Source organism: Pinus tabuliformis, chromosome 6 (assembly GCF_031772625.1).
Source record: "Pinus tabuliformis cultivar Carrire ecotype Pingquan chromosome 6, CPIR1, whole genome shotgun sequence".
In the NCBI taxonomy this organism is placed as follows: Eukaryota; Viridiplantae; Streptophyta; class Pinopsida; order Pinales; family Pinaceae; genus Pinus; species Pinus tabuliformis.
This window is the reverse complement of record NC_142292.1, coordinates 1,512,718,579-1,512,725,731: the sequence shown is the minus strand read 5'-3', so window position 1 is coordinate 1,512,725,731 and position 7,153 is coordinate 1,512,718,579.

Here is a 7,153-nt window from a genome sequence, read left to right as displayed (position 1 = left end):
GATATTTTCATGATTTACTTGCCTAGGAATGTATCCTTTTTCATCAACCACTACATCAATGCTGTCAACAATTCTTCCAAGTCTTTTATTGTAGCACTTATATGCTTTGCTGTGTGGAGAATAACCAAGAAGAATGCCTTCATCTGCTCTAGGTTCAAGTTTGCCAAGTTGCTCATCAGTATTCTTAATATAGCATTTGCTCCCAAAGATTTTGAAGTGTTTTACCGAAGGAGTCTCACCATACCAGAGTTCATGAGGAGTTTGAGTGGTGTTCACTCAGACATTTGTTTTATTGAGAATAACAACCACAGTATATGCAGCTTCAACCCAGAAAGTTGCGGGAGTTCCGGACTCATCAAGCATAGCACGGGCCATTTGTTGGATTGTTCTGTTCATCCTTTCCACCACTCCATTTTGCTAAGGAGTTCTAGCTGTAGAGAATTCCCTTCTTATCCCATGTTCTTCACAGAAATCGAAAAATTCATTTGAGGTAAACTCCCCACCTCTGTCAGACCTGAGGCACTTAATTTTGTAACCTGATTCATTTTCAACCAAGGCTTTGAAGGATTTGAATTTTTCGAATGCTTCATCTTTGTGCTTCAAAAGTCCTAACCAAACAAACCTGGAGAAATCGTCAATGAATAATATCAAGTATTCTTCTCCTCGAGGTGACCTCGTCCTGAAAGGACCACATATATCTGTATGGACTAGTTCAAGAGGCTTGCTGGCTGATCCTTCCTTCTCCGAGAAGTTGGTTTTGGTTTGCTTACCAAACTGACATGATTTGCATATAGTGTTGTCTGGAATTTTGATATCTGGAAGACCACGAACTGCCTGATATTTGCATGCCTTCCTTATTTGTGAAAAGCTTAGATGCCCCAACCTCCGGTGCCATAACCAATGTTCATCATCCTTGCTCAAACAGCATTGTTGTTGTCCTTCTTCAAATATGTATAGATTATTTGGAGTTCTTCTACCTTTGATCATTGTTTTCCTTGTATCAAGATCACGAACGCTACATCCATTTGATCGAAATATTACCTCGGTTTCTTGATCGCACATCTGACTGACACTCAGAAGGTTATGCTTCAAGCCATCAACATACAAAACATTTCCAGCTTTGACCTTTTCTTTTAACTGAGCTGTGCCTTTTCCTTTTATAGCTGCTGGAGTATCATTTCCAAAAGAAACTTTCTTTCCCTTTTCTAAAGCAGAATATGGTTCAAGTTTTTCTTTATCACCTGTCATATGCTTCGAACATCCACTGTCGATGTACCATAGATTTTCCTGTCCCTCTGCATAAAAGGCTATCCCACATCTTTCTGATTGTGGTTCCTTTATTCTCCATGTTCTGGTGCTTGAGGCTTGTTCCTTTGTCTGCTGAAATCTGCTCCTGCATTCAGAATCTTCATGACCAAAGTTATTACAAATAGAACATTCAATTTCATTTTCAAGAGCCGAAAAGTTGTTATAGGTCCTTTTTGTAATCCCGGTCATACTTCTTTGTTTTTGAGCTTCTCTAGTCATGATTGTTTTATATGCAACACATTGAACTACTTTGTGACCAAAGTTATGGCAAGAGAAACATTGGCCATTGAAGAAACTTCTGCGGTTATCAAATCTACCACCCAAATGATTGTAATTCTTATTGTCATCCATTCTTGAAGCAAATTGAGAAGATTTTACCTGTGGCTGGTTGTAGCTTTTGTTCACCCTTAAGACAGATTGCCCCTGGTTTACCTGGTAGTCTTTGTTAGTTCTTGATGTAATTCGTCCCTGCTTTACCTGGTGATCTCCATTGTGCTTTTGCTCATTCCTTCTTGCTGCATCAAGATAACTCTTTGAGGTGGATGCTTGAGATGTTTCTCCATTATACCCCAGACCTGTCTTGTTTAACGGAGAACGCTGTACATTGATGATCTCATCCAGAGTTTCAGATCCTTTGACAAACTTAAGATTAATAGCCTTTGTTTTCTCAATTTCTTTTCTAAGGCCAACAATTTCACCTTCTAACTTTCCAAGGTATTTTTTTTTTTCATCAATTTGAAATTGTAGAGTATCAATGATCATATTCTTTTCTTCTATACATGTCTTAAGTCTAGAAATATCTTCATAAAAACTATCCACATCTATAGCATCCATGTAATCATCATCTTCAAATGCCATTAAAAGTTTATAGTCATTACCTCGTTCATCTTCATCACTATTTGATAGACCATCACTGTCTTCATGAGTGTAGTAGCTTTTCTTATTTGCATTTTGTTTCTTGTTCCATCTGGCAGGTTCCTTTCCTTTGTCAATCTTATCCTTATGAGGACATTTGGCAGCATAATGACCTACTCTTCCACAAGCAAAACATTTAAAAGGTAGCTTACCTCTGAACCTTCCAGTACCCCGTTGAAGATTTCTGACAAAATTTGATTCTACTTCTTCTTCTGGCACGTGACTTGATTCATAGTAGTCTCCTTTGCCTGAAGCCTTAAAAGCAGCTTCTCTCCTATCTGATGGACCTCCTTTTCTCATTTCATAAGCAGTTATAATTCCGTGTAGCTGAGACATAGTAAGAGTTCGTAGATTTTCCTTTTCTTCTATTGCAGACACTTTAGATTCAAACTTGGGGGACAATGATCTTAGGACTTTTTCAACCACAACAGCCTCTTTTATTTCTTCACCCAAGTTTTTCATACAATTAACAATCTCATCTACCCGAAGGAAATAGTTAGCCACACTTTCATCATTATACATTCTGAGATTCTCATACTGAATCCTGAGGGTTTGAAGTTTTGCACGTTTTACCTGTTCATCTCCATCGTAGCTCAAAACAATCTTGTCCCATATTTCTTTTGCGGATTTATATTGCATAACCTTCACGAATTCAGATTGAGATAGACATCCTAGAAGGTATTAACCGCCTTTGCATTTGTTTCATATTTATTCTTCTCAGCTGAATCTGTAGGAGTAGCTGATGGAAAAGTATACCCTGTTTCTATAATGTCCCATACTTCTGTACCCAAAGATTGAAGATAGGCAGTAACTCTTACCTTCCAATATACGAAGTTTGTTCCATAAAAAATCGGTGGCCTGATTGATGCTTCCCTCTCGTAGTTTCTCATGATGTTAGATCTTCCTTCAAGCGATCAAGCTTCTTCAGAAGGACCTGCTCTAATACCAATTGTTGGAAATAATACTGAGAGGGGGGGTGAATCAGTATTATCTAATTCCTTTTTAATATATTTATACTTTGAATTATTGTATGTCAGTACCATAAAATAATGAGCATGAACAAGAAAAAACAGATAGTCACACCAAAGAACACCAGATATAAGGTGGAAACCCAATGTGGGTGAAAACCACCTGCTGCAATATGTCTCTATCTTCTTTCAATTAGAAATTCCTTTTACAATGATTTTGTACTGGTGCAGTCCTTTACCAGTACGCAGGCTGCAACCTGCAGAGAGCTACAACTCTCTCTCCTGGAAGGGAGTTACAACCCCCTACTTCTTTTCTCTCAAGGACCACTTTTCATAAATTTTCAAACTGGATCCATGAACATCAATCAATCATCAAGTATATATGCATCAAACAATCTCCTTTTCCCAATTAGCACTGAATCAAGTAAACACTTCTCTGACAGCTGTACCCAGAACACAGTAACAGTAACCACACACCAAATTCTGAACCCAGAATACTGCAGCAATAGATAGAGGCAGCTAGATCATAATTTAAAGATATACGCTACTTCAACAACCTGAAACCTGCGTGCAGATCTATAAAGGATAATTCCTTCTTTCAAATATTCAGACACTAATTTACCTAGATTGTCAGATTTATAGATCAAGCATGCGCCTCATATAACAGATCAAAATCATACAAAGATACTATTATTCAAGCATAAAGATTATGACCCATCAATAGAACTTATCCTTCTTTATGCGCTAAGGTTCCTCCTTCATTTAGATCCAGATCTGCACCATAACCCAATCACAAATATTTCAGATCTAACACTTATTAGATATTCAATTCATTCGATGATACTTTGCCAAATGATCTCCTTCCTCTTTTATAGTCTTAGGCCTTCCACAATACCATGGTCCAAAACCATAGGATCAAAAAACTGTTGGACTAATACCATGAACCAACCATGAAAGTGCGTGAGATCAACACTTTTGGATGCAATACCACGGACCAAAACCATAATAAACCAATACCACGAACCCAATACTTGGGATCAACACTTCTGATGAGGTACCATGGTCCAAAACCATAGGTTCAAATACCAAGGACTAACTACCATGGACCAAAGGTAAGTTCTCCAACATATACGCGCTTTTCCTTGCATGAAAGTGCGTGAACTTTTTCTCTAAATGCAATACCACGGACCAAAACCATAATAAACCAATACCACGAACCCAATACTTGGGATCAACACTTCTGACGAGGTACCATGGTCCAAAACCATAGGTTCAAATATCAAGGACTAACTACCATGGACCAAAGGTAAGTTCTCCAACATATACGCGCTTTTCCTTGCATGAAAGTGCGTGAACTTTTTCTCTACATGAAATAAACTTTTCTCTGCATAAAAGTGCGTGAACTTTTCTCTACATGAAATAAACTTTTCTCTGCATAAAAGTGTGTGAACTTTTCTCTACATGAAATAAACTCTTCTCTGCATAAAAGTGCGTGAACTTTTTTCTACATGACATAAACTTTTCTCTGCATATAAGTGCGTGAACTTTTCTCTACATTATAATTTATTATCTGAGATGAGTGGGTTGCCATCAAGTACAACATATGTATCATAATGCCAACACTATGGATATACAATACCATGGCTTATCAATACCACATGCCCAAAATCAAAATATTTTATAAATAATTTAATTTTATAACATTTTAAAAATAAAATTTAAAAGTAAAATGTGTGCTCAATTAAAAAATAACAAAAGAGTAAAAGTACTGGGCTCAATTAAAAAATAATAAAATAGTAAAAGTACTATACAACCCAATATTTTTTTTTTCTCGTTAAAACTAATCTATTATTTACAGTATCAAGAAAAACAGTTACATTTACAGTATCATTTTACCAGAGGCCAATTGTGGCACTTTGGAATAGGAGTGACCAAAAAGAACAGCCCTCGCAGGGGCACCACATCTGAGAGAAACAACCCTCGCAGGGGCGCCATACCAAAAAAGAACAGCCCTCGCAGGGGCGCCAAACCAAAACTAAACAGCCCTCGCAGGGGCGCCGGACCAAAACAATTCATCCCTCGCAGGGGCACCAGCAGAACTTCAGCATTATCCCTCTCGGGTAGGACAGACATAACATAAACAAACTCTGAGCCAACATAACATAAACAGTAAAACCAAAACAAGACCTGAGCAGCGATGGAGGTCATGATTCCGAACAGATGGGCGACTATTCGTCCGGCTCCTCCTCGACCACCCTACACCATCCATACTTCTCAATTTCCTCTGTAGTGGGAAAGGAGTCCATGTTGACATTGTCCCCTTTGCTAGTCGACACCTCCTGAGCCTGAGGAAGATTAGATGCATTCTCTGGAGCATCCGCAGGCTTCTCCATGACGTCCTCTGAGCTGCCACCAGGTTGCTTCCCCTTACTGTATTGAACATCGCCATCATCTGGAGAGTCTTCGAGGAAGAGAACTGATACATGGGCACTGATTCGGGGTTTATTCAGAGAGCTGCTAAAGTTGAAAATGGCAGAGCCGAAGGTAGGCGTGGGAGCCAGGTCAGAATCAGGGGCGCTTGAGTCCAGAAATTGGCTAGTTTGAAGGGGGTTGGCCTCAGAGATTCGATGACAATGGAAATGGCAACAGTGGGGTTGGGATGCATCAACTGGAGGACGCGAAGACCCACCCCGGGCAGAACCTCGACGGCTGAGCAATCGCTGTCGAGGCCTTACCATATTTGCAGGAACACCAGGGGTATGGAGCAACGCGGAATAGAATAACCGTTCAGACTTAAGACTGCCCCCAACAGTCAGGGAAATGGCTTTGACAGCAAGAGCTGTTGCTTGAAGAACCATAAACCAAGCAAGAGCCTGAACACCGAGAACCATGAACTGAGCGTGAACCGGCGCATGGAGAGCCGACCCACCACCTCTTTTAACCTCCCCACCGCCACCTCGAATCCCGTCCGCCATTACTGCTTGCTTCATTCGAACCAGTGAGCCGGACAGAGCATTGAATTGCTTCTGAAGAACTCCCATTCTTTTATTCCTTGGCGGCCAGCGACATATCAGCTCGCATGCTTGATCCTTGAGGCAGCGCATGGCCTGCATGTGTCCCTCATTAAACACGCGTCCCGTCCATCTTGTCACCCACATCCGGGGATATACAACCCAATATTACAGATATTTATAGTGTTCATAAATAAATGTAAACATTTAAATATTGGCTCAATTAATAATAAAAATAATAAAATTCAATTTGTTATATTGTAATTTTATTTTAATTAATAAAATTACGAACATTTTTTTAGATAATAAAACAATTTTTTAAATATACAAAAAAAAATTCCGGCCCTGACGATGAACCACACTGGTTGGTTCGAAACATGTCGACAAATGATGTCTCATGTGATCTTCGCCGAAATTTTTTTTGTAAACTTGATATGGATCACAAAAGCCTAAACTCTACTAATTTTTTAAATAATAGAAAATCGTAATATACATATCACATTAAAATATATAACATATATCTATATACAATTCTTTAAATAAAATATATAACATACGTCTCACTCGAGGCTGATGAACGTAGGCACCTGGGTGATAACAATTGGGCACTGAGGAATTTATTTAGTTAATTTTATTAAAATTTAATTGATAAGTACATAAAAATTTAGTATTACAATATAACAATATTATTAATTATGGACATTCACTCTATTTTATGATGGATATTATTAACGTGTAATAGGTTTTGTTACAATACCATGGCTTATTAATACCACATGTTCAAAAATCAAAACTCATTTCAAAATCAAAATATTTTATAAATATTTTATTTTAATTTTATCTTTTAACATTTTTTAAAATTAAATCTAGAAACAAAAAGATATGGGGAGATGTTGTATGCAAATGTTTATTTTACATGTGGCCTCAATTAAAAAATAATAAAAAGTTAAG